General features: G+C 36.8%; 1 protein-coding gene across 2 annotated transcripts in view; it reads right to left on the reverse strand.

Moving 5' to 3' along the window:
• Positions 1-27,777, reverse strand: part of fam222a (family with sequence similarity 222 member A) — a 103,345-nt gene that overhangs the window by 37,388 nt on the left and 38,180 nt on the right. Inside the window, exon 2 of one of the 2 annotated variants that reach the window (XM_039771798.1) lies at positions 13,280-13,439. The exons of the other annotated variant lie outside the window; for it this stretch is intronic. The gene's annotated coding sequence lies outside the window, so the exon portion shown is untranslated. The remainder of the gene's footprint in view (positions 1-13,279; positions 13,440-27,777) is intronic. 2 annotated transcript variants of the gene reach the window in all.

Below are 27,777 nucleotides of genomic sequence, written 5' to 3' on the forward strand. Positions count from 1 at the left end.
CTCATGGTTTTATTGCACTATATCTTGTTTTTTTTTTTCATATTTTTGTATAGCCCCTCAGTTATTTTATTAATTTTAACACTATTATTCAGATTTGTATTGTTTTGTTTCTTACACTTCACATTTTTCTTTCAGTCTTTTCTTTGGCTGAATTGGATTCTTTGAATTTGATATTTCTGTAATCTTTATTTGACTTCCTCATCAGAAATTTCACATTTATTTCTGTTTCCCTATCATTCCCACTGACCATTTGACCCTGAGTATAATTAGTTTACTGTATTTGATTATTGTTTTTCTTTGTTTCCACTTACTACAATTTGTAAAGCACCTTGAATTATACTTTATTTGTAAAGGTGATATATAAGTAAATGTTATTGATTTGTTTTCTTTTTTCCTACTTTCAATTCATATTTTATGCAGTTTGTCTTATTCATAAAGTTTGTTATTGAACTATGTCCTTTCTATAATAATTTTATTTCAATCTCAACCTTTTAAAATATTTTGTTTAGTTACTCCAAGACTACACACCTCACTCTTGCGCTATTCTACATCCTCCTTTATTTCATATTTGTATGCCAGTTCCTCTCCTTGGCTTGTTTTATTTAACTTCCCCTTGGATTTTGTTTTATTCTTTCTTACATTCACATTTTTATTCCAGTCTCTTCTCATCACTGTTGTATTTCTGCCTCCCTTACTCGTCCAAATATTAATTTTTATTTACTTCTTTTTCTTTGTAGATTTTTATTTCACCCCTCACATTTCATTTCAACTCGCCCATTTCTCTTCATCATATTTTATTACACTCCCACTGTCTTGCCAGAATTTTAATTAAGCTCCCTTTTTATCCCAGTCCCACGTCATTTTTTCCATATGTCCTTCTCCTCCAATTTGTATTCTTGTCTGTTCTTATATTTCAAATTGTATTTCATCTCCAGTATTCAGGTTCCTGGTATTTTTTAACATTTTAGCCCGCAATCCCAGTTCCTCACAATTGTATTTGGCACCTTTTGAAATAGATATTCATTATCTCATGCCCCAATTCTTTGTGATTTTTTATTTCAGTGTCTTCTCTTTCTCAAATTTTTACTCCATTCACATTTAGTCTTCATATTTCTTCTGCAGTCTGTTTAATTTTTTAGTGTTTTGTTTCTTTCCTGCCTCAGACTTGTATTTCTTTCCTGTCTCCTTAGATTTCACTACGTCATTATTACATTAATAGCAGAACTTTTAAGGTAATGTTTTCCTAGCAAATATTGATTCAAAATAGTCTCAGTATATTATTGTTTGTTTAAGTGTGTTTATTCTTTTACAGTTTTTTTATTTTGTGTGTGACTCTACATGGCTCCATCACTATTTCTGTCAATGAGAACCAGGACTTGATACATTTCAGGGGGCAGCAGGCAGACATATAGATGGATGGACTCGAAACTTCAGCCAAGCTATATCCATGCCAGGGACAAGTATAAATCACCTCACAGAAGCCCACCACAGAGGCTGATCTCCGCACTGAATGGATGAAACAGAGCTGATGAATTCTTAATGCAGCGCAGAAGGTAAAGTACATAATACATATCTCCATGTCTATTGGTTATATGGGATTTTGTGTACTGTAGTTGCTGCCACTTTATGATTTTGTAAACTTCAGTCTGACATTTTGCATTTTTCTATTGATTTTAAATACTAAAAAAGAACAAACATGCTTAACATTGTTAAACCAGTGATTACATTAAAAATTTTTTGTTAACTGGCAAAATTAGCATAAAATATTTTCTGATGGGGACTACATTTCTAAACAACATAGGCCAACATAGGCAATATACAATTTTCTGGTGATGACAACATTTTTGATAATATTTATTTCTTATCCCAGGTGATTGGAGATTCTGTAATTAAATAACAGAGAAGAGTTCATGCAGAACCTGAACAGTTTACATCAAACATGTTTACAAAAGCTAATCTAATTTGACCTCCTTGAATTATTTTAGCAATTGTTTGTAATAATAAAGTGACATAATTTTCAAGTGAAGCAAAGTTTGCTTACAGTGGTGTAGGAGTATGCATTTGTGTAATTTTCTGACAAGTAAATACTGCGTCTGCCTGGCAGCCCATCTGCCAAGCTTTTCTTACAGATTTGTAAATACAATATAAAAAACAACTTGTGTACAAATTAGTGGGACACCACTATGATCAATCACAGCTTGATAATACATAACAGATATATGAATGTCTGATTCTGTCATCGACAACCACTTTAGTCCCAGCACTTAAACAAAATTTGTTGACCGTCATTTTCTTTCTGTTGTAGACTATGAACCCTTGCTTTCCAAAATAAATCTCTCCAATATATTTTATACTTGGGTACTGTTTAAAAATATTCACAGTTTTACATTTTTTTCATGGCCTGCTTTGCTTTCTACTGATCCACCTCCCCAGCTTGCTTAAATATAGATCAGATATCTTCACTTGCACAGTAAACAAGACGGTAACCATCTCTAAGCAGGGCACCAGTTTATTGCAGACCACACTCATGCACATTATTTCTATAATCCAGTACCAATTTACAGTCACCAGCTAGCCCTAACCTTGCATTTCTTTGAAATGTGTGAGGAAAAACAAGACTACCAATATAAGAACCAATGCGGATGCAAAGTCCACACAGACAGCGACAAGATGTAGGTTCACTAATCTCCTTAACCTGTGAGCCAACAGCATTAAATGCTCCAACACCTCTATGCTATGTGACTAAATATTAACTGTATTATTAGAATAAGTAGTAAATGTTAACAAAACTTAATTAAATTAACCTGACTGCTGTGATTTTAAATGTATTACATTATTAAAAATGACTTACCATGCCTTTTTTATAAGTCAATCTAATGTATTAAATAAATGACAATGCAAACTGTGAAAAAAGTAATAATAGAGACAACAAATGTAAATCTGAAAAAAGAGCATTTATTTTAGATATAAAAATTACATATATAGCTATATGGTAGAATAAATTCTCCATCATGCTATAAAAATTATCATGGGAGGAAAAGGAATGTCAGGAACATGAAGAAACAAGGAAACATCTCTTGTGATGCCCCAGCTTGAACCCTAAACCAATTATCTCTACAGTGTGTTTCTTCCACCATGATCAACCTTTGGGTGACTTTAGTTGAGCCTTACTCCAAAAAATATTGATGGCTCTTACTGAAGATAAGGTGAAAATAATGGGCAATGCACATTCTAATGAAAGTCCACATTCTTAACACAAAAGGCTATGTGGAACAGAGCTGTACTATGAAGCATCAATCCACAGACTAAACAATATCTGTAACAATAATGGCAATGGAAAATGGAGTTGGAAAAAAGAAACAAAGTCCATACTGTAGCTAATTTAATTAAAAACAAAATTTTAAAGTGGCAGTTTGTTTCTCCTTTGCTATATTAGATGTCAATTTCTTTCTATTTTTAACTACAAGGACCTTGGGCCGTATAATAAGAAAAAGAGAAAAACCTTCTTCTCCTCCAATCGACACAAAATCATTGAGATAATAAGTGGGGGCGAAGAAAAAAAGGTGAGGAAGGCTTTATCACAAAGAGGTGCCCAGGCAAGACTCTCAGAGGGGAAATGACGCCCCCTGTGTCCCTTCCCTAAAGTACTTATTTCCAAGGATTCCTGATAAGACATCTTTCCAAAGGCAAATCATTTTTCAGCCACACCCCCTTTTTTTCCTGAATAGGTGTCTAATTTTAGGAGGCTCCGGTTGATTGGCTATTATCTGTGAGCAGCATTCACTCCACAGCCAGAGAGTTCAGCGTTAAAAGATAACGGGGTCACTTTGCTGACAGCACATCAAAGCAAAGCTAGGAGGATAAAGAGGCATACTTTTAAATCTTTTAACGCTGTCACTTAGAAATTGGAGAAGGAGGATAGTTTCCTTTAAAGAACTTCTCTCACATAATGAGCTTCAATTTCCTTTTTTTGGTTTCTTGTTCTTGTACCTTCCTTCACATTCTGTTGTATTTTATCTACATCTTGTCAAAAAGTGCAAAGCTAGCCATCTGTCTTGTGCAACCACACTATTTGAAAAAAAGAACAAATTAAAGGCCATATTACACCTCTAAAACTACACATGGTTCATTTAACTTGTAGTCCACTAAAACTAAACAGGGAGAATTGTGCAGAGCAAAATGACAGTTTAGTACAAAGGCTTGGTTTCTAGTGATATACTTCCCAATCTGGTCTCTGATCCATTAACCTTCCTTTACAACTCATGTAGGCCTCTAAGCCCATCAACCTAAACTTGAATTGCCTTTAACTCAGCAATCCCTTCAATTATCCAAACTCGATAATTATTTATCTTCACAATTTAAGATAAACATTTTTTTTAATTCCACACCCAATCAAATATTCTCAGCTCCTCAGACTGGACTCTTATCTCTTAATCTGCCTAACCTGGGCAATAATCCCATGAACAACCCAACCTGGACTCTGCAGTTCTCATCTTTAAAACCTAAAGCTCTAATCTCTTAACTGTTCAAGGAGGAAAAAGATTCTCTCAATTGGCCACAAGGGGCTCTTATTCCAAGTCTAATTTTCCCATATAACAAGTAAATGCAAGTAAACACAGGCTGTGAAGGACCAGATAAAGAAAAAAAAGGTAGACCCAAATTCAAAACATTTTTGAAAATGTAGGATTTGACCGAAAGGTGACATAAAATAGGGATGTGATAGGAACCATGGCACATACAATACAATCAGGATAATTGTTCCCTTTCTCTGGCTTGCTGACTGACAAGGAGCAAGACGATGCAAGATACAAAAGGTTCAAGAGAAGCTGAAATACCAATAATATGCAAAGGCAGAATATCAATGTATTAAAAAGGAAAAATAAAACTTAAACTCTATACAATAACCACAATTCACATTGTCAATGGACACCAGGGTGATATACTATATATTGAGCTCATCAGGGACTTCTAGTCCACAGAATGACATCTTATATTAGGATCAGTCAACATGTTTAGCATCTCCAAGACCATAACAGATATGCAGAGCTGGACAGTTGCAGGATTAATGTAAGTAGTACATGCATTGTACAGAGTTAATCATCATAATGTTGCACATTTTTTTAAAAATATTTATAATCATTGATGCACATCAGACACTTGTTTACCAGTTTCATGTGCCAAAGCTTGCGTATGTCAGAGCATTACGATGAAGGTGAAGGGGACAGTAATGGAATGCTAACATAAAACAAAAAAAATACCTCAACATGGACCTGAAGCGGGTCTGATTTTGTCTTTTATGCCAGAACCACACTGTCTCAGAGCACCACCTTTGTCTTTTATTCTTTTCTGTTTTTTGCTTTGCTTTACAATTCTACTGTGCCTAGCCTTATCAAAACCAATTCTCCTATATGTGATTGCCACAGTACAAAACAATCTAAGAAGCTTTAATACCTTCTAGCCTGAGAGCAGCACCAAGCCCTATAAAAGCCTGATTTTTCTTCTTTTTGTTTTCAATGCCTAATCTCTTTCATTTAATCAGCACATTAAAAAAGAGGCCAATCGAAAGCTTGCTGAAGACAGGAGTATATGGGTTCTTGCATTATGCTGAACAGGGATCCAGAATTCATTATTGGAGGATTAGCCAAGGTTTATTCTGTGCAGCTTGGAGAAAAAATATAGGAATGTTGAGACCAATACTCTTATTTTAATGTATTTGGCAATTCAGCAATAAGCATGTATACTTGGTGAGGGAGGCCAACTAGTGGCAGTATTCTGTAATGCAACAGGTTGTAAAATCAGAGTGTGTAGAATTTTTATTATGCATAGCTACTGAGTAATATTAAAAAGAAATCCATTAATTTTTTTAACTTTTTACATTACCAATTATGGGCAAAATATATATAAATCAACTCTGAGTAGGACATGAAGTCTATCCCAGGGCACTGTCACTGACATGCCAACACACATGTACACAGCCTAGTTTATGGTTACAAATCAACTTTACCTGATAGGGAAAGAATGTGATATACCAGGAGCAAAATACACACAGAAATGGAAAGGTGTTCAAGCTTCCACATACAGTGAATTGAAAATGTAAACTTATTCCCAAGTGTGAGGAGGCAGCACTATGTACGACATACGCCTGTATATATATATATATATATATATATATATATATATATTCAAGGCATTCGTAGTCTGAATCACAATCTGACTGTATGGGTGGTTACCTTCCAGGTAACACTAGTGGTTGGTCAGCAAGTCGGCTAACATCCGCTACGGTGCCCTCTTTCAGTTGCGAGAAGCAGATCATAGAATCGTTGAAATATTTTATTTCTTTGCATTATTTGACAGTAAAACTATATATATATATATATATATATATATATATATATATATATATATATATATATATATATATATATATATATACAAATTGTACAGAGATGCAAAAAATAAATTAATTTGACAGATTGTATACAGGAGACAGCTGTCTGTTTTGCAGATAATAGTAACAGTTGTGCCTGGCATGTGCTAAACAGGACTCAGCAGGCCAATAACTTGTGTCTCCACTCTGTAGCTGAAAATTATTTGGTTATAGGTTCGACCCTAGGTGCTGAATAGACTTGTGTCTAGTACAGGGAAATGAACTATTCCCTACACACATACACATACTCATGTTACACACATACTCACTTCATGTTTCTATACTCCAGTCTTCTTAACCTGACCTGCTTTGTACAGCATAAAGTTGCAGATACAAGGCAATATAGCTAGTCATGGAATGTATGCAATGCCATCAAAGAGCAGACTCATACATGCTTAGTCATATGGGGTCCAATTTAGAATTTACAGTCTTTTTTTGAAAGTCTTTGAACTGTGAGAGAAAAATCAAGTGTCTCATAATAAAATATGACCTAAACATAGTGAGAACATGCTAAATTTACACAAACACCAAATTTTGGCTGGAGGTCAAATTGGAGGTTAAGATTTATGAGATGACAAAGGTACCCAATATGTAACTTGCCACATACAATAATTCCAGTTTTAAATACTTTATATACTGTCTACAACATGAATGCATGCACATACACACCTACTTTTGTTTTTATTTTGAGTTTTCTCCATGTTGCCCACAGACACAGTGTTAGGTTGACTGACATTTCTTTGTTGGCTCGTTTTAAGTAAGTTGGTAATGCATGTATACTTCTGTGCTTTCTCTAATGGTCTAATAGCCCTCCAAGGTTGTTTTCTAGAATTGAGAAGTAGCAGCCTGCATCATTTTGTAACCCCTGTATACATAAACACACACAATAATTAAGATATACAGTATGACCTAACAACCCAAAAGAAAGTAGGAGTTTTGTCTAAGTGTAATATATACAAAATGATCTACAGAACATTTTAAGTGTCAAAGTAAAGCCTCCTCTGGCAATCTATTGTTTGTTCTTAAACACATTAACAGCTGCATTATAAGTCATACAGTCCTCTTAGACCTAGGTTCGTTTCCTGGGTCCTCCCTGCGTGGAGTTTGCATGTTCTCCCCGGGTTTCCTCTGGGTGCTCCGGTTTCCTCCCACAGTCCAAAGACATGCAGGTTAGATGCATTGGTGATCCTAAATTGTCCCGTGGGCATGTGTGTGTGCCCTGCAGTGGGCTGGCACCCTGCCCAGGATTTGTTCCTGCCTTGTGCCCTGTGTTGGCTGGGATTGGCTCCAGCAGACCCCCGTGACCCCGTTTTAGGATATAGTGTGTTAAACAATGGCTGGCTGGATGATTTTGTGCAAAATTTAGGCTATATCACATTAGGTAATTTGTCTCATGATTTTTAGTCATAGCCTTCTTTTACATAATCTTAGTGAGTCAGAAGCACATTGTGGCATGCTCCTGTGTAGCCGATCACCTAATGTGACATACCTAGCAGCTCACTCCAACTAATCTGTGACTTGCTCCAAGAAAATCAAAGAGATTTGATTTCCTCTTTAGTCATAGGGGTGGGCACTGTGTGCATGTGAGCTGACAACCAATGAATGTTCATCCCAAAGTCCAATACATAGTATTGAGCGACAAGGAATCAGGAACATGCATGTTTTGAAACTCGTGAACAGATGTCTTCTGTTTTATATACTAGAGACTGTGGCTGAATTTGCTATACTTAAATTAAATTTTAGATATATGTGCAGTTACTCTTACATGCAGGTATTTAAACAGAGTAGAAAGTGTTTTGGGAATGGTAAACCACACATTGTTTGGTACATTTTCTTGAAACTGCTACTGTGGTTCTTGCAGAATTTTAGAATATAAATTTGTTTTCAGATCACTATATATAATGTATGCCCAAAATATTTGTAAAAGATGGAAAGAAGATGAAACTCTGTGAGTGCCAATGAGAGTATCCACTGTCCCTGAAGTGAGGAGCCCTTGCCCTCAATGGGGACTAGAAAGGTGTCAGGTTACTGAATTGCAGCATTTTCTCAAATAAACAAACAAAGTTAATGAAAGCAAAACAGAGAAGGCTCAGACTCTCCCTACCACCTTGCCAGAGGCTGTAATAAACCCAAGAGCTGTGCAGCTTTTACCCTGGTGGATGACCTTCGTCTCCTAGCACCCTCCGTGCAGAAATTTCTATGAATGCTGTTTTATGCACTGTGCAGTGACTTTCATCAGCTCTCTCTCACTGCACCCCCTCCACACACCCGACCTACAGGCCTTTCAACTAGGCCCCTGTTAATAATTAAATGTTAATCTAAAAAGCAATTTTAGCTGTGCTTTTCCCCCCTCTACTTCTTGAAGATCTAGTTAGAGATTACATTAGCATGCTAGAGCAGCATTAATTTCCTTCACCCTTGAACTGTATGATCTTTTTCGTGCTTCCTGCTAAAGTATAATAACTGAATGAGAAAGGAAAAATGTAGAGAGAAAATTGCCTGGATTAGTCAGAGATTCAATCTTTGACTTTTTATTTAGGACTTTTTTTAAGATATGGTCCAAAAGGTGGGATTGGAATGAGTTGGTGAGGTTTTTAACTGAACACTGGCTTACATGCCACTTCAGCTAGTTTTTAGTCTATTTTACCTTCAAAATACAGTTTTGCATTTGTATTTATACCTTTCAATAGGATAATTGATAATGAATATTATAAATAAGCAAATAATATTAAGAGGTAATAAACAAAAAAAAAACACGGACATGCAAAAACCTTCAAAGTGGATCAAATTAAGTTGCAAGCAATTCACTTGTGATACAGAATGTTGTATTTTCTTGAATAAACAGCAAAGTACATAAGCACAAGAAATCTTTCTTAAAATACTGCACACCATTCCTTAAAACTTCATTTTTATGGTAAAATTGTTTTTACCTTTTTTCAAATTGCATGTAGGCAGGAAAAGTGACTTACATGTGTTAGTGAACTGCATCAAATAAGAACGATCTCTCAAACACATATTAGAAAAAGCCACTTATAGGAAGGAAAATTTGTGAGAGCAAAGGGTTTTAAAAGGAGCCACAGTATAAGAAAATACTGTTTCACACACCTCAGTTAGCCTCCTGTGTAAACATTTATAGAGCCAGAGCCCTTATTGCTCCTAAAATGCCAGTTATAATCATACTGATAGATGTATGGATGTACTAGAACAAGGCTTCCCAAAGTGGTCGATATTGACCCCCTGGGGTCGATTTGAACTTTCTAGGGGTCGATAGTTTCAATAAAAAAATTTGGGGGTCGACGACAGCAAAAATAGACCCCCTTACTACTGCTATTTGTTTGTTACTTCAAAATATCTATGATTCCAATAGGTACCTAATTATAAAGCAAAATAATTAAAAAAAAACACTTTTTTGATAAAAATACATTACATACCAAACTTGTGAACGAAAAGGTAAAATGTGTCATTAAAAGAGTCACACGTAAGAATGCATGAAAATACATGTAGCACAAACATGTCTGTGCATTGTCTTAACGAACTTATCAAAGCAAGTGTGGACAAGAAAAACCATTGCATGTGACTAGGGGGTCGATGGTTTTAAAAGTTTTTGGTAAAGGGGTCTGCGGCAAAAAAAAGTTTGGGAACTCCTTACTAGAAGGACCCAAAAATTCCCAGAATCTGTCAATAGCATGGGAGTAGGATGTTGTTATCAACTATACTGCTAGATTTTGAATGCCTACAGTCTTGTTAATCAGTCTGTCAAGTGGCATTGTGTATGAGCTGATCGAGTGCTTATTTCTGACATTTATTCTACAATCCTTTGTGTTGACTTTTGCAATTTTTTTCTCCAAGCCAAAAAAGCATGTCAGGTCATATTGAACATCAAGACAATAATTATCATGTTTTTACAAATTGATGGACTTGTTAATAAAGAGTTTCTCAGTAAACTGATGGTTAATCAGCAACATTACACTGAACTGCTGAGGGATCTGTGGGAAAGCTTCAGGAAAAAAACATCTGGAGCAGTGCCGCATACAAAACTGCATTTTGCACCACAAGAGATTGCACATACCAGATTGTCAGTCAAAGAGTTTTTGACCAAAAATGTTGTTGTTGCCTTGAACCTACTGAATTCTCAAAATCTTCCTCCCTGTGACAAATTTTTCTTCTGTTCTAATGTTAAAACTAAGACTGTAGGGAAAACAATTTTCTACTGTGTAAGAAATCCAGCAAAAATAACAGGAGGCTCTAAACACAGTAACAAGAGATGAGGACAGGAAATGTATGTATGAACTGTATGTATGTAGTGGTTGGTCCAGCACAGTGAGATTAACACCTGGATGGCACATAACTCTTTAAAATTAAATTGCAACAAAACTGAACTCCTGAAAATTGATACTAAAGCTCAACTTAAGAAAGTGAGCTCCTTTTCAGTCACTCTTGATGGTGATCTCATTAGACTTTCTTTTAATGCAAGAAATCTTGGTGTCATTATTGATTACTCCCTTTCTTATTCCACCCACATAAACCACATTAAGAAACTTTCTTACTTTCACCTCCGTAACATATGCCGTGTTCGCTCATTCCTCTCCTTTTCTAATGCTAAGAAACTTGTCCACACTTTTATCACATCCCACATCGATCGTTGTAACTCCCTACTGGCAGGTGCCCCATCAAATCTTGTATCACAGCTCTAGCTGATTGAAAACTCGACCTTACATGGATCAGCAACAGCAAGCACATACTGTAACACCCATCCTGCTTCGCCTTCACTGGCTCCCTGTGTCTTATAGGATTAAATATAACATTTTATTAATGACCTACAAAGTTTGAAATGGCCTTGAAGCAAACTATATCAGTGATTTTCTCCATCGCTACACTCCAGCTTGCCTATTAAGGTCCTCTGTTTTTGACAATATTGTTGTGCCCCACACTAACCTGCACTCTATGGGTGACAGGGCCTTCAGCTGTATAGCGCCCAGACTTTGGAATGACCTCCTGAAATTAATGAGATCAGCTGACTCCATTCATTCATTTAAAAACAACATAAAACTCATCTGTTCAGGAAGGCTTTTAACTTAACCTCACATTCTGACACTTCTTTCAGATTACCACTCTATCAAGATGCTCAGGATAATTTGTGTGTTATATCACAAATTGTTATTTGTGAAAGCTTTTTTTGTATTGAATTTAGTATTTTATTCTGGTTTACTTTTTCTTTTATTGTATTTAATACTTTGTATATTCTGTTTTTATCTGTTTAGTGGTCTATGCAGAAAATATTTGTATCCAATGTTACACATACCTTGCTGTTCTTTCTGACACTCTGTGGCTCACCCTGAGCATGGGAAAGGTGCTCTATAAATAAAATGTACTGTATTATTATTATTTATTATTATCTCCTCAGAATGAGTTTTATGTAATGTGGTGTGTCTGTCACATGGAAGAAAGGTGTTTCATTTCTCCTACAGAGTTCCTAACAGATCATGTTTTGTTGACATAGTAGGAAAACACTTTGTCAAATGGATGCCATTAAGACACCTACACTCATTCCGATAAGGCTGTTCTGCACTTGTCAATTAAGCTTTCATGTAAGTAACAGAGGGATTGTGCAGACTCCACACAGGCATTGACAGACTCCACACAGGGATTGACCAAGTACAGGATTTAAACACAGGCATGTGAATGTTTCCTATAACTAAAGTATTAATTAACAAAGAAATTGACTTTTAAAAGAACAGGTTAATCCAATCTATACCTAAAAATACCAGTGATAGCATTGTAGGACCATCAAAACCCTTTGATGTATGAAACCTAGAACTCTGACAGGTAGGGTATATTAATGTGCAGTAACGTATGTTTTGAATGATGATTCATATGCCTGTGGAACATTTTTGTCCTGTTTAGTACACTTTTTTCTGTACCATTTGTGCTGCTATACTCTGTCAATGTGTATTTTTGAATATAATTAGATATCCAAAGGATTAATCATGATGTAACCATCTTCTTAGGCATTAGGCAGGAAACGTATATTCAAATAATTCAAAGTAACTGGTTTGTTTAGCCTTGCACTTTACACACCTCCACGCCTAGTTACTCAATTCTCATGATGTCCTTCTCTCTCAGATACAGTGTAACACAACTTTAGACTGTATTTCTCATGACACACCAGCAACAGGAGTTGCTTCTGATAAACAAACACTAACAAATACATGTCTTTCAAATTCAGAAAAAGTCATGTCTTGCTTGAGGAGATTATTGGATCTACTCTTGCTTGGAAAAGCTCATAAAGAGAAAAAATGATAAATAAAAGGAAATGCAAAAAAGTCCCCATGACTGACCAGATCATGATCTTTATCAGTGGAAAAAACTGTTAAGGCCTCAGTCAAACTAAAGACATTAGCATGAACTCAGATCCAATAATTGCTTTTCAACACTCCTGCCCAGTGTACAGTACCATTAATGAATCCAAAGAGTCAATAGGAACTTTTTCTTCCACTACATCTATTAACCATCTTTTACTGGTTTAAATAAGTAATGTGGGAGAGCCAGGAACATATTAACAAGATTTAGGAGAGCAAGTCATTTTTGATGTAACAAGTCATTGTGATGTACTGCCCTTCATATTGTATAAAAGCTAGTGCAAAAACAAAAGATTTTAGGACATGATGATTTTTGGTGGGGCCTTGCTGTTTAAAAACATATTTGTCATTCAGTCAATGACTGTGCTTAAAAAAAAGTGTCATCCTTGTCTTCTGCAGAAGCCACTTTAATTCTGAACTGTTAAACTACTCATTGTACATATGCTTTACCAAGACAGGTGTCTCACAGTCAAGGAGGCCACAAGACACTCACCCCAGATGTTCAGCTTTTGATGTGGTTTTCTAACCTGTCGGTATCAAAAACTGCCAGATGACATGGACTTGGATTTCTGAATCGTATCTGATGGATGAAGAAAGAAGTGCAGATTTTCATGCAGGGTCCCAGCTTCTCATACTGAGGCAGGCAGCTTAAGCTTAAAAAAGGGAAAAAAGAGGAGTCTGTAACTACCCATAGTAGTGACTACATGACTGTATCTGAAACAGTGACAGTGGGTTCATGAGCTAAAACTTAATTAAAATCATTTTACTTTTTTTCTTTCCTTATTCTTTCCTTCCTTCTCATTTATAAAGCTAATTAAACTTGAATGACAATTGAACTTCTTTAAATTATTTTAACAATAGAGCCATAATAAGACTGATCATTTTCTCAGCCAATTCTTTTTGAGCATCAGTTGGTGCACACTAAACTGGCAATGTAGGATCTGTCCTATGCCCCAGCCACCAGCGTCACATTAATCTTGAAATCAGACATGACATTTACCTCATAGTCTGTTCTTGGAACCATGAATTGTGGGTAAATGCAAACACAAAGCCTGGCAATAAATGTCAGGGATAACAAGACACCGTCTGTTCACTCCACGTTCAGCTCACACCTGTCTCAGTTCAGCCTCCTCAGGTTTAACAAAACTATTTTTTTTCTTAATATAAGCAGTTACCTCTTCTTTGATCCTGACAGAAAGACAACAGTATGGTTTGGCAGGGCTCTTATAGGAAAAGAGCACATTTCTTATTTCTTCTTCCTATTCTACAAATCGAATGATTACATTTAACACAGAAGTAGAAATGCATCATGCTATTACCAGATTCCATCTTTCCAAAACATTTGCCCCATCATTCCAATATTAAAACAGTTTTGGTTCAATAAATGGTATTATTACCATTAATTCCCCCACTCCAGCTAAGTTATATATAAAGATTGGAATAAGGTAATGAGATATGGATGTCTGTTGTCCCACAGAACAGACTTTTAAATAACTTTTATTTATGGACATAGACAAGGATTGCATACTATACAAACATTTTAAAGAGCAAAACATTTTATAACTAGGATCCTCTCTCTTTCCACACCTAATAGAACAGAAATTATTATCTATATCACCATTCTGATTCTACCAGAATGTCAGTCTCACTGCTGCCTATCAATAAAAGCTGGAGGGATCCATAGCAGTGGAGAGTAAATATTTCCTAGTAGAATACCTAACCCAGGAAATGTCCCTAAGCCTCAAAAAGATGCTACTGTACATAGATTCAGTTTCAGTAAGCCTGGTTTGAAAATACATTGAGACTAGATACTATAGATACTAATGAATGCAGTACAGAGCTGGGTTCAACACTGCTTTACTCTGCACAGGATCTACATAGAAGATACATGTCTGCCTCCACAGATCTATCAGTAAAATCACCAACATTCCTTGGATCATTGTTTTGAACTGTATTGTACACAGTTTTGTTGCTGTCAGATTAGGTTAGGTTATTAAGTGACATGCGGTAAGTGAGAATTGTGTTATTAAAAAATGAATATATGCTGTTCCATGGTAGCTATAAAGTTCTAAACCAAGTTTTCAGTTTTACTAAGAAATCAAATCAAATTTTATTTGTCATGCACAAATCATACACACAGTACAATATGTATTGAAATGCTTAGTTGTTCAACTCCAATAACTGTGCCATTACTCAGAATATAAAGGACTATAACGATAATACATGACTTTGTAAATATCAAAAATATTAACAGAATCATAAATATGGTAAATACAAAACTAATTACTTAATTTTTTAAATAACTTAATGTAAGAGAATGAACAACAAGGCATCATGTAATTCTAAGCACTTTCCTTATTCAAAATGTGAATGTACTGTGGGAAAAAGCTCCTCCTTAATCTCTGTGAACTGGACTTTAGGCTTGGTGGTGTTTACCTGACCACAGCTCAGAAAAGAGAACTGTGCTGGGATGGCTGGTATCATGAATAATTTTCTTTGACCTAGTCCAACATGTTTTAGTGCAGATGTCCTGGAAGTTTACAAGTGCGCACCTAGTGGTGTGTTCAGCAGACTACACCCCTCTCTGTAGAACCTTGCATGCTTTTTACATCTTGCCTGAAGAAGGGGCCTGAGTTGCCTCAAAAGCTTGCATATTGTAATCTTTTTAGTTAGCCAATAAAAGGTGTAATTTTGCTTGTCTTTTCTCTACACTCATAATGGCTAACACGGTACAACACCCTAGTACCCCAAACTAGATAGTAATACTTCCTCCATTAGGATACTTTCAGTGGTGGATGTAGAGAAGTTATTTAGTATATGGGAGGGTAGCCTGAAATCCCTGAGCTGTCTGACATTGATGTGCCTTCTTTACCAAGTTGTCGGTGTGTCTGGATCAGGTTAGGTCATCTGAGATGTGGATACCTAGGTATCTGAAAGTGTCCATCCTCTCCACCTGGGTATTGTTAATACTTAGTGCCTCTGCTCTTTTCTCCCAAAGTCCAAAATCAGGTCCTTTGTCTTTCTGACATTCAGGAGTAGTATTTGTCTGAATGGATCCAGTTCTTTTGGCAGAGAAGAGCATATGTGATTTATGAAGTAGCCTCTCAAGCCTCTCTGGGCAGAGTCGTGGCTCTGAGGCCAGGGATCTGTGCCAGCAAACGGAAGGTTGCCGGTTCGATTCCCATAAATTCAAGAAATAACTCTACTCCATTGGGCCCCTGTGCAAGTTCCTTAACCTGCAATTGCTCAGTCCTGGCTATGACATTAATTTGCATCCAGACCTGCAAGCTGAAGTACCTGCTTGCAGGGAAAACTTAGGAGTTGGTGGCAGGATCTGCACTGTAGCCACTGTAAAAATCCTCACACTGTTCAGTGTTTTGCTGAGGTGTCACCCTTTGCACAGCTGCACTCTGATCCAGGTGGTTTGCTGTGTGGTGGGTGCGGCAACAAGCTGTAATCAGCACATGCCCCTAACCTCTATCTCAAAAATGATCAGCACATACCTTGACAATATTGTGGAATGCCATCTGGATCTCTTGCCTTCCTGGTGTTCACTTTCCTTAAGGCACTTCTGTTGTTGTGTTCTTTTAAAGTGAGCGCTGTTTCCTCACTAAGCAGTTCTCACAACGCAGGAGTGTATTACTGTTGGCTGTCGTTAGCAACATTCACTTCGAAGCACGTGCAGGAGATTTTCATCTTTTCTGCCAGAGCAGTGTCTGTACTCAACATGGAGGGAGTAGTTGCTTTATAGTCTGTTATTGTCTGCAGACTGTGTGACATGTGTCATTGTATTGTTGGGTGGTAGAAGATAAAAGTGATAAATTCTGTACTTATTTCTAGTTTATGGCAGGTTATTTCCAAAATGACAGAAAATAGTTAACTAGTATGTATCAAATCAAACAAAATAAAATTGTAACAATGCAATAATAATTACATGATATTTTTATTTTAGACACGCCAATAGACCTCCCATTCTAAAAGAGGAAACATGTAGGCTTATAACACATTAAGACAGGTAGATTACAGTCTTAAAAATTCTGCCACCTTATGAAATTCTTTCATTACACGTCTAGTGTAAATGCAATATTCATCTACTGCTTCTTCATCAGCTGTGGTTAGTTGCCTATAGAGTCTCCTCTTTCTGTTAAATTTACATTTTCATGCAGAAATTTTCTTGAGTTTCATCAAGTCATGGATTTTTCTCATTTAATATGCTAAAAGTACACTTCATATGATAATTTTTTTATATTAGAAATACAAGGTCTTTTCAAAAATAAAAACCATGACTTTCTTGATATTAAAAAATATAACTTTCTTGATATTTTAGTTTATAATTTAAAAACGGAATAACAATCTGAAAATCTAACAACTTCACACTAAAGTTCGATTAATTCTGAAAAGAATGATACCAAACATATATATGTAGGTTTTAAAATAAGCCTGATTTAAACCGTGACAAAAAATGTGACATAAAAAGTCACATAAAATTGTTGCACAAAATCATTGCACTTCTAGGCTTAGGATTCTATATAAATAGAGTAGATTTAAAAGTGGCTTTGCAGTAATTTGCCTTAAATCATGAGGAAATAAGTTAAGCATCATTTGGAAAATATTTTATTTAGTATATGTGTGTGTGTGAGTGTGTTCACCCTGCGATGAACTGGTGCATTGCCCTGTCCAGGTGTTGTTCCTGCCTTTCGCCTGATGATTACATGGATAGGCTCCAGGCCTGCTACCCTGCCCAAGACAAGTGGGATAAGAAGATGGAAGGATGGATGGTATGTTTCAGCATATTAAAATAGTACACGTAACTTACATTAAATTAATTAATTCATTGTTGAGCCATGAGTATTCACAGTGTTCTGTACACTTGTGATAAAATGCACATTACTGTAAAACACGGTTGAGCTCTGCTTGATTTTTCGTGCAGATAAGCATAAAGTAACTCCAAAATGTAATAACTGAAAAAACAGCAATATCAGTAACTTTGTAAAAGTTATGTAATTTATTATTAAGTACCAGGTTAAACCTGTACAGTATTTGAGTTGTTAAATAAGGACATAACACTGTATCTTTACTGAGGTGGGTAACCAAAGTATACTGAACTTAAAGTGCCACGATGTGTCATGTGTTTAATGAAAATAAGCTATACGTGACCTACTCTATGATTGCATACACCACATAATGTACTATACCATATTGACAGTGATATAATGTTAAGTATGCTGTGTTATTCAATGGAGCATAATCATACAATAGAGTATACAGGTAGTCCCCAGGTTTTAGACATCCGACCTACGACTTACGAACAGGGCCGCAGCTGCGACGCATGGGCCTCAGTAACTGCTGCTCCGTCATCTTCGGCCTTAGGGACGCTGCAAGCGGTGGATTGATGGAGGCTGTAGGAGGGCAATTTTCCCAGTGTAGTGTCCCTTGGGTGGCTCCTGGTGGCAAACAGTTTCACTGCCCGCCCACCACACATGGCTGCCCCATTCATTCTCGGTGAGCAGCTGATAATGCTGCAAGCGGTGACCCGGTTCTGGCTGAACGGAGGCCATTGTGGGTGAACGGGGCGGCGGGGGGTTGCATTGTAGTGTGCATCGGATGGCTGCCTATTGAATGGGGGCGATTCATTACCTGCCTTTGGCCGCACCTTGTTCGTTCTCGGTGGGCAGATGCTGCAGGCAGCATACTGTAGTGGAGGTGACTGTGAGGTGGGCTGGTGATCAATCAATCAATCAATCAACATTTATTTATATAGCACATATTCATACAAAAAAAATGTAGCTCAAAGTGCTTTACAAAATGAATAGAGAAATAGAAGACACAATAAAAGATAAACATAAGTCAACATTAATTAACATAGAATAAGAGTAAGGTCCGATGGCCAGGGTGGACAGAAAAAACAAAAAAAACTCCAAAGGCTGGAGAAAAAAATAAAATCTGTAGGGGTTCCAGACCAAGAGACCGCCCAGTCCCCTCTGGGCATTCTACCTAACATAAATCATCATATTTTCATGGAAGGACCTGATGATGATGGTCACGTAGACTTCTGGCTTTCAGTCCATCATTGTTGGAGCATCATGATGCTTTGAGTAGGTGGTGGTGGCGCAGGCCTCCACCACAAAGAAACCGGAAAAAGAAACAGAAGAGAGAGTAGGGGTGATGAACCGCCCGTCGATGCCCCCATTCATTCTCAATAGCAAGCCTGTTTGTACTGTTACGTACATAGCAGGATGTTGACTCTTGTCAGTACATCAGACGTGTTGACGACTGGTGCCTTCCTGCTGTGAGAGCGTGTACAGTGCTGTGCAGAAGCTGTAATCTTTTGTCTTCACCCTTCAAGAATGTCTCTGAAACACAAATCTGATGCAAGTGCTGGTGATACAGTAAAGAAGAGAAAAACCATCACCACTGAAAATAAAGTAGAAATAATAAAAAGGTCAGAGAGAGGTGAAACTCCATCATTCATTGGCAGAGCACTTGGCTACAGTCGGTCAACAATAGCATTTATTAAAATAATGGACCTGTTCTGACTTACATACAAATTCAACTTAAGTACAAACCTACAGTCCCTATCTCATACGTAACCCGGGGACTGCCTGTACTTTATTTATTTTACAGGCTGTTTTTTGTGTAGGAGTTTTTCACTGTGGTTTATAGGCCTTGTGTAGAGGCATTAACTTATGTAGAAATCATAATCACCTGAGATTTGCATTTCTCCTAAAACTTTTTACTATGATCACAGTAAGCAGCAGCCTGTCATATTTAATCTAAACTTGAACACCTATATTTTTTTCTTTTTAATTGCTCTCTGAATTTTTCGGCAGGAGTCTCAAAATGCTTGTTAATTGTTTTTTTTAATCTAATTTCATAAAAATATCAGGTGACCACAAGTTGAAATCTGGTTTAAAAAACAAGCATGTCAGCTGTTTGTGGAATTATTTAAAAAAAAAACATGTGAACCAAGGCATGATCTCAGCAAAGCTAACCAGATTCCTTTTCTTACAGTTCTCAAGGTCAGATTGTCTTATCAGAGCAGCTTTATCCTCTCCACTCTTGCAACTAAATGCTGCAAAGCTTTACAACCAAAGCCCATAGCCTACAGTACCTGCTGATACAATCCACATTACCAAAATGAACAGAAGAAGACACAAAATAAAACCATAATCAGGGTTTTTTCCATTAAAGCTGTTGCTTCTCATTATCTCAGATGGTAAATGGATACAGTGCATAAAATGTATGCTGCCACATTTCTACTTAATATCCTTTGTGAAGAGGCTGCCCAGTTGGTATTAGATTGCAGAAGGTGAAAGTGCTACCAGAAGGGACACAAGGTGGAGGAAAGGTGCAGTATAAGGAAAAGAGGTAGAAATAACCACACTATTTATGCATGTTTACTGAACAGGGCAGATTAAGAGTGAGCAGGCAGTGTACTATGTATTATTCTATGTAGGATAAGAACAGAGAGAGAAAGTGAAATGTGAGCTTTGACAAGAAGAAGAACACCAACACTGTGGAACAGTAATCTACTTGTTATTATGCTTGAAACTAAATCCAATTCAAAATATTCTTCTCTATTTCCATATATGTTAGTCTGTTTAGTTTCCTGCATGTTGTTCTGGTTGCAAATGTTCAGTTGCCTGTCTCTGTATTTGGACAACTTCATCTGTCTGCTCCCCAGTTTGTCACTTCATCTTCCCTGTGTTCTCTTATCTGTCTTTTCAGTTCTATGTCTCCACGCCACTTGCTCCTTGTCTGTTGTACCAAGTCCATATCTCGGCCTCTCTGGTCCCCTCCCTACACCTCTGACTCTGTAGCTACTGATTTCTTTTCAGATCACTATTTCCATCTATCTCATTCCTTGTCTGTCCATCTCTGACACACCTTCTTTTCCAGTTTAGCAGCCACCTGAACCACACTCTAAAGATAATGTAGCACTGCTTTTACTTCCAGCTGAAGAAGAGCTGCCTCTATTCATCTCTGACAGATAGCAGATTTAACAAAGCTGCTCTTTTTAAATGCATGTGCAATGGTTGCTTTGTCTCTGCTTTGTGGTCTATAATGTGTACTTAGGCCTTTTTAACACATCTGTCTATCATACTCACTTGAGAAATGCACATCTTCACAGGCTGCCAGTAGCTGCCCACCCGCTAGCAATCAGGTCTTATTAAAATAATGAAGGCGATAACCTCGGCTGTCTCCCTGAAGTGTGTGCATCGTCTTGACAGGTGATGCTATTTGATGGGCGCTAATTCGACTCTCATCTAGAAGGCTTTGCTCATGCATTAATAAACAGAATCTATTACACAAGGATTAAATAATAAGCCACAACACTGGTTAATTTTTAATAGACTGCATAATTTGTATTGCAATTGAATATGAGTGAGATGTAGATTTCAGAGAGCTCAGCATGTGCGCCTCCATCAAGAAAATGATAAGACTGGGTCCATATTAAGATATTACATTAACATGTATTTATTTTGCTTATTCAGTTTTATTTCCCAAATTAATCTACATCCCAGATCTATTTCTTTCTGTTTTTCATGCGAGTACCAAGGATGAAATAACTCACTCACAAATTGATTCTATGGTGAGGACTGAACCTGTAACCTTATGGTTTACAGTTCCAAAAATGCCTTATCAGCCAAGCCCCACATGCCAGAGCAGGTGTTTCATGGTTCTTCTGTCAGGTGATGCTACATTTCAAATGCTATGGAAGCTTTCAGAGTTAACCATTTATTACATTACACTATCCCACTTCGTTGTGTTCTTGTATTATTCCGACCTGAGTTTGCTTGATCCACACAAAAAGCAACTAAAGAGTTGCACTTTTTTTTTTAAAATAAAGAGCAAAGGAAATGTATTACAGTGGTATCTCATCACTCTAAATACAACTTAAACACAAAATGTATTGCCTAAGCTAATTATTTTTTTATTTTATACAGTATAATGAAATATGGTCAATACTCACATCATTCTAGTAACAAAGGTATCTCTGAATTTTCTCAATGAGAATTAAGAGTGAGAAGTGCATTTATGTGGAGTTTTCTACTGGGAAGCTCCTATTTACGATTTATTTCGTAACATGCGAATGTAGCATTACTGGCAGATTGAGTAATTCACATTAGGTTATACATAACATCAATGGAGGAGAATAAACATGCATCCTAACAATTTACAATGAAATATTTCAGTCATTAGGCTCCAGTGACTAAGCCTACCAAAATATAATATGTACTGTACTTAAAACTGAATTACACTTACATTTAGGTGTCTATTTTGAGAAGAAGGTTGGAATATAGCTTAGTGCTATTTCCCCACACAGTTACAAGATCTTACACTTAAGGTATAGAACAGTCATGATCTGTGTGGACCCATGTTTCATGTTGCCTGTGTGGGTTTTCTTCAGAAACAACATTTTTATTCCAAACATTGGTGATGAGCAAGTAGACAGGTGATTCTTCTATGTAAAGCAATGTATGCATCGCAACATATAATAAAGTGCTTTCCATATTTGGAACTTGGGCATGGTTAGGTAACATATTAAGGTCCATATTGTTTGTCAGTGATAGCGAATGAGATAGCACCTTTCTCTTTTACAGTTCAAAACCTTAGCCATTAGGGTCCACCGATTTTAAACTTTCAAGTCATAATCACATATCATTGTTTCCATATTTCTGCCATATCAGCCTTGGCAGGGTCCCACAGTGAGTCATTGAATGGTCTAAATTTAAATGGTATGGTGGCATAATGGTCATCATTCCTGTTCAACAGCTTTAGGGATTTGGATTTCATTTTTGGCCCAGTCACTGCCTGTGTAAAGTTTGCCCTTTATCCCCATCTCCTTGTGGGTTTCCTCCTGATATGCCAATGTCTTCCTCTATGCCAGAAATGTTAATATTAGGCAAATTGGAAACTCTAAATTAACCTGACTTGAGTATATACATGAATGTATGTTGAAAAAGTGTCCCTTCCAGGGTAGGGGTTGTTGAAGTTTGAGTCAGCTTTTCACAACATTGCATTTAACTAAGCAACTTAAAACTACTGATAGAATAAACATGAAGGAAATAAAGCTAAACATGCACAAATAAAAAGAAAAGAAACTGATTTATTAACTTTTGTTAGATCACTGATCATGTTGGTTTGAACCTAAGCAGATAAACTAGCAAACAAAATAAGAAACAAATAAGAACACATTTCTTGAACAGAGCTGTACTTTATAAAGAACAACCATTGTATTGTGCCAAAATCTGACACAAAGCCAGAGAACATTCTAAAGGCTATCATTTAGACACTGAGGTGGATTGCTGGCATTGCATAATAGATTTGCTGGCTTAACTAAAGTCTGAACAAATGACTTAGCATTATGGGTAAGGGTATAGAATGAAAGAATAAAAAAGACCAACTTGTAAAAGCCAGAACTTAAAATAGTCTGGGCCAAAGAATGTAAGAAGTTTATAGATGCTCTGATCATAGTCGAAGAAACCACTATAAGGAAGAGTGCATCCATTTCAGAAGCAGAAGCATCTCATTCTTCTGTAAGTAGTCCAGCACAGCACTTAACAAAAACATAGGGGATTTTTAAATGATGGCCATTTGTGAAACAAATAGCACCATAAAAAGTGCTGCCTTTTAGCTATCAGAAAATGGATTGTAGCCCACAATAAATCTTTCAGTTTCTGATGGCAGCAGTACACTTGTCGCATTTGGGTAAAATCCACCATAAGCCTGTTATCTGTGACATGCTGGTGATCAGCATTAACTTCTCACAAAAACAAAAAGCTTTTGCTGGGAGTAAAATGCATACAAATTAAAGGTAGAAGGAGAGAGAGATAACCTTTTTTAAATTTACACATTTTTTATGTCCCCCCATGCATCTTTTTTTCTGCACCTATTTTTCTATTACAAGGTCATGGTTAGCTAACACAAAATGCAGGACAGCCTGCACACCCATGCACACAAACACATGCTCATTAGGCAGTATGGCATAGTGGTTAAGGCACTGGACCTTAAACCCTGAGTTTGTGGATTCAAATCCTACTACTGACACTGTGTGTCCATGAACACATCACATCATCTGCCTGTGCACACAGTGGAAAAAAAAAATGTAAACAATTATATCTCAAATGTGGTAAGTTGACTTGGGTAAAGGCAGCAGCCAAGTAATAAAAATAATAATTATGGGTCACTGTAGAGACAGAATTATTAAAATTCACACTTCAATTGAATTCAGAAAAACTAGGGTGAGTTAAGTAGAAAATGCCTGTAACATAGTGACATCTTTCTAAAATGTACACCACATAAAATTAAAAACCTATAAAAATCAAGATGAATTTGCTCTAGGAAAACAGTATTAAGGCAGACATGTCAATTTGTGACTAATTTTTAAAAATGAATTAATTAATAAAAAAATGAATTAATAAAATAAAAAAAAAATTAAATTAACATAAAAATATAAAAATTAAAATTAAAATAAAAAATGAATTAATACTATTAATTTTTTATGTGTCTTGTAAATGTTATATAGAGTTCACCTGTGTTGGGCATTCTGCAACAGCAATTCCACTTGTCAGGGCTAACTGCTAGGAAAGGGATGGCTTTCAGTTATTGCATTTAGACTGATGAAGACTTAAGATGAAGCCAATTAGCCTAGTTTTGGATGGGTGAATCTTAACGGATATATTCTGACCAGGAGCCTGAGAGCGAAGCACCACCCTCTGCGCACAAACGGAAAGGTCAAGAATGTGTGTATATGTGGTTAATGGTGCTTGTACCTTCTCAGCAGGAGAGAGTGTCATCGCTGAAGAGCACACTGCTTTGCCTGTCACACAACAACCCCCCCCCAACCAAAGCCATCAATGAAGCACTCATCCCGTTCAGCTTTTCTCTGTACTGAGGCAGCTACAATTTGTAGCTTTTTCCTTCATTTTCCTGCGTGATTGCATCCAACTTGTATTTGAAAATGGGCCAGTAATATGGCATAAAGAGCAAATGATCCCAATTATTACTGAAAGCAATAACCAGCTTTCAGAACCAGAGAATGATGATAAGCCCATTTTACAACTAAAAATATAAGGATCTGCAAGAGCGTTTCAAACAATTGACCTCTCTAAACCATTCCATATCATAGCTGCTCCTGGGAGTTACTAATAAGGCCTAAAAAATCAGAATCCATCCCTACTTTTCAAAAGCGCTTAGCTTTATAAGGTGAGAATACACTTATACAACTTTTGTCTTCTTTGTGTTTTAAACTTCCTCTTAATGAGACTGATTTTTTGTTGTGAAAATAGTCAGAAAACACATCAGAAGCCTAGGTGGGTAAGAGGTTTGTAATCTGAATAAAAAGGGAAAAATTGGAAAATATTGAAGTATTTATCAATACAGCAAAATATAAGAAACCTTAATTAGGCTTCAAAACTACTCTTGTTTAATCAAGATTAGACTATAGAACATCATAAATTTATCTATCTATCTATATACATTACACATGACCAACAAATATACACAATAATAATAATCTGGCCTAATAAGGCCTAATATGTAATGTAACACACACATATCATGTATAATATATGTAGTACATACACGTACATAGTTATATTATTACACCTGCAATTGACTGGTAGACAAAGGTATGTTCCTGGCTGTTTTTCAGATATTTTGGGACTCCGTATCAACTGAGTACAGTAAACATGTATACACAGATACATATTGTATTATATATACAAAGAATTTGATGGAGATCCATGTCTCCAAAGCAAAAACAGGGTCATAAATCTTTTTATTTTCCTGCTGCATTCTGCAACCACACCCATTACATATACCCATTTTCTGAACCTTATTTTTCCATTATAGTTACAAAGTTATAGGAAACCAAAGCCATTCTTTTCAGCATCAAACATAAAAATGAGAATCAATGTTGGATGGGACATTACTCCATCAAATAGTGTACTCACACTTACCATATGTGCAAGCGTCGAGTTGTCCACTAAAATGACATGTGATATGTATGATGTGTTGGGAAGCTAGTGTACCTAGAAAACATTTTAAGAACATGTAGAGAATGTGCAGACTCCACAAAGGCAGTGAATGGGCTATAAACTGTACCAAGGTTCATTAGAGCTGCTAGGCAGAACTGCTATCTACAACAATAAGCAAAAAATGAAATCATATCTTGCTATTTGATAAAGACCATCTCAACTATATTCACTAGGACCGTAAGGTATACAATATTTATTGGATTACCTGGTTAACTTCACTAATACTGCCCTGGCTGGAGAGCAGCTCAACAGTATGTCAGCTACCCTGTCCTGCAACTCTGAGGCTGATATGTTCTCTTTGCTCCCTGGCTACTGCTTACTGCCTTTGCTTTTTCAGACTTTCCTATTTAAAAGTCAGACATCCCAAGTGCACAGAGTTTACCTTTAGATAGATAGACTGATTGAGTTAATATATAATCTTTTCAAAGCTTGAATACTGCACCTTTGCATTATACAGAATATTATAATTACAATATATACATGTATAAACACACACATATATATGTATGGAAGCTAATAATGAATAAATGCAAACATCTGCAGCTAAATCCTGCAAGGCTAGGCTGGGTACTGGCTGCTCTATTGGGATATAAAACGTCTGAAGCCTGCTCACTCCCATCAGATCGTTTGTCAAAAGCGATAGACAATTTACTGTGGGAGCCTATTCAATTTATTCATTGTGCTGTCACCGCAATTTTTTTCCCCGCTGAGGCCTGCTTTCGAATGAAGCATGGCTGTCTGCATCGTGTAGATTTCTTTTCTGCTCTTTAGGGCGATACCTGGATGTGCTGAACAAAGCTTGCCGACACCGTTATTTAGCAGAGGACAGTAATGCCAGTTTAAATCATCTTAATTGTACGGGAAGCAGAGAAGGGCCCGGCAGTAGCTTGAGAGACACAAAGAGCCGACATGCCCTCACTTCACTCAGCCCAGGGTTTCACTGCTGAGGCGGTGCGATAAAAAGCCAACCCCTTGCCGAGCCTGTCAGGAATTAGCTTCTGGCTGATAGAGATAGTCCGGACTGTTTAGATTAAGAGGTAAACAAAGCTCCATTGAATAATGTACCGACTTTTAAACTGAGTAATGTGGTTAGAGCCATGAGGCTGATAGACAGAGAGACATGTGATGAGAGTGGAAAGGCCAGGAGGCCATTTCTTGTTAAAGTATCAAAGTGTGCTGAGACAGCTGAGTTTATTTGTTATGGGAAGGGAGGAAGTGTGTGGGAGCCTGGATTTAGTGATATAGAAAGAGGGACCCAAAACTGAAATGAATGTCAAAGGATGCTCAGTGAGACTGGATCAACACTCTTTTAGATGGAAGGAATGAGGATTGTGTTTTTGATTCAATAAAGGACTGAAAGAATATTAGACATATCATTAACAAGAGAGCTAGTCGAGAACAGGTGGACTTACAGGATACATAGAAATGAGCATAGAATGAGACAGCATTTGAGAATAGTATGAGGGAGAGCAAATGTACAAGAATATACAGGGAGACATGAATGTCCAGTAACACCAGCCTAAAAAGTCATATGCAAGAAATATAACCATATATATATACTGCTCAAAAAAAAATTAAGAGAACACTTAGTCATCCCAGTCTAACACCATGTCAGTTAGGCTTCAGGGATATCAATCTGTCCAGTTAGGAACCACCAGTGATTGTGAATCAACTTCACCTGCTTTGGTGCAAATGAAAGTGACAACAGCCACAGACAACTGCTCTGTCCTTATCCTTCCTGATTGACTTTTCTCTAGTTTTGTGTTTTGCTAGTGTCCTTGTCTCTATTGGTAGCATGAGGCAATACCTACAGCCAGTTCAATTTGTACAGGAAGTCCAGCCCTTCCAAGATGGCACATCCATATGTGCAGTCACAAGAAGGTTTGCTGTGTCTCCCAGCACAGTCTCAATATCATGTAGGAGACACCAGGAGATGGACTTTTACACA

This window comes from Polypterus senegalus, chromosome 12, assembly GCF_016835505.1.
Source record: "Polypterus senegalus isolate Bchr_013 chromosome 12, ASM1683550v1, whole genome shotgun sequence".
NCBI lineage: Eukaryota > Metazoa > Chordata > Cladistia > Polypteriformes > Polypteridae > Polypterus > Polypterus senegalus.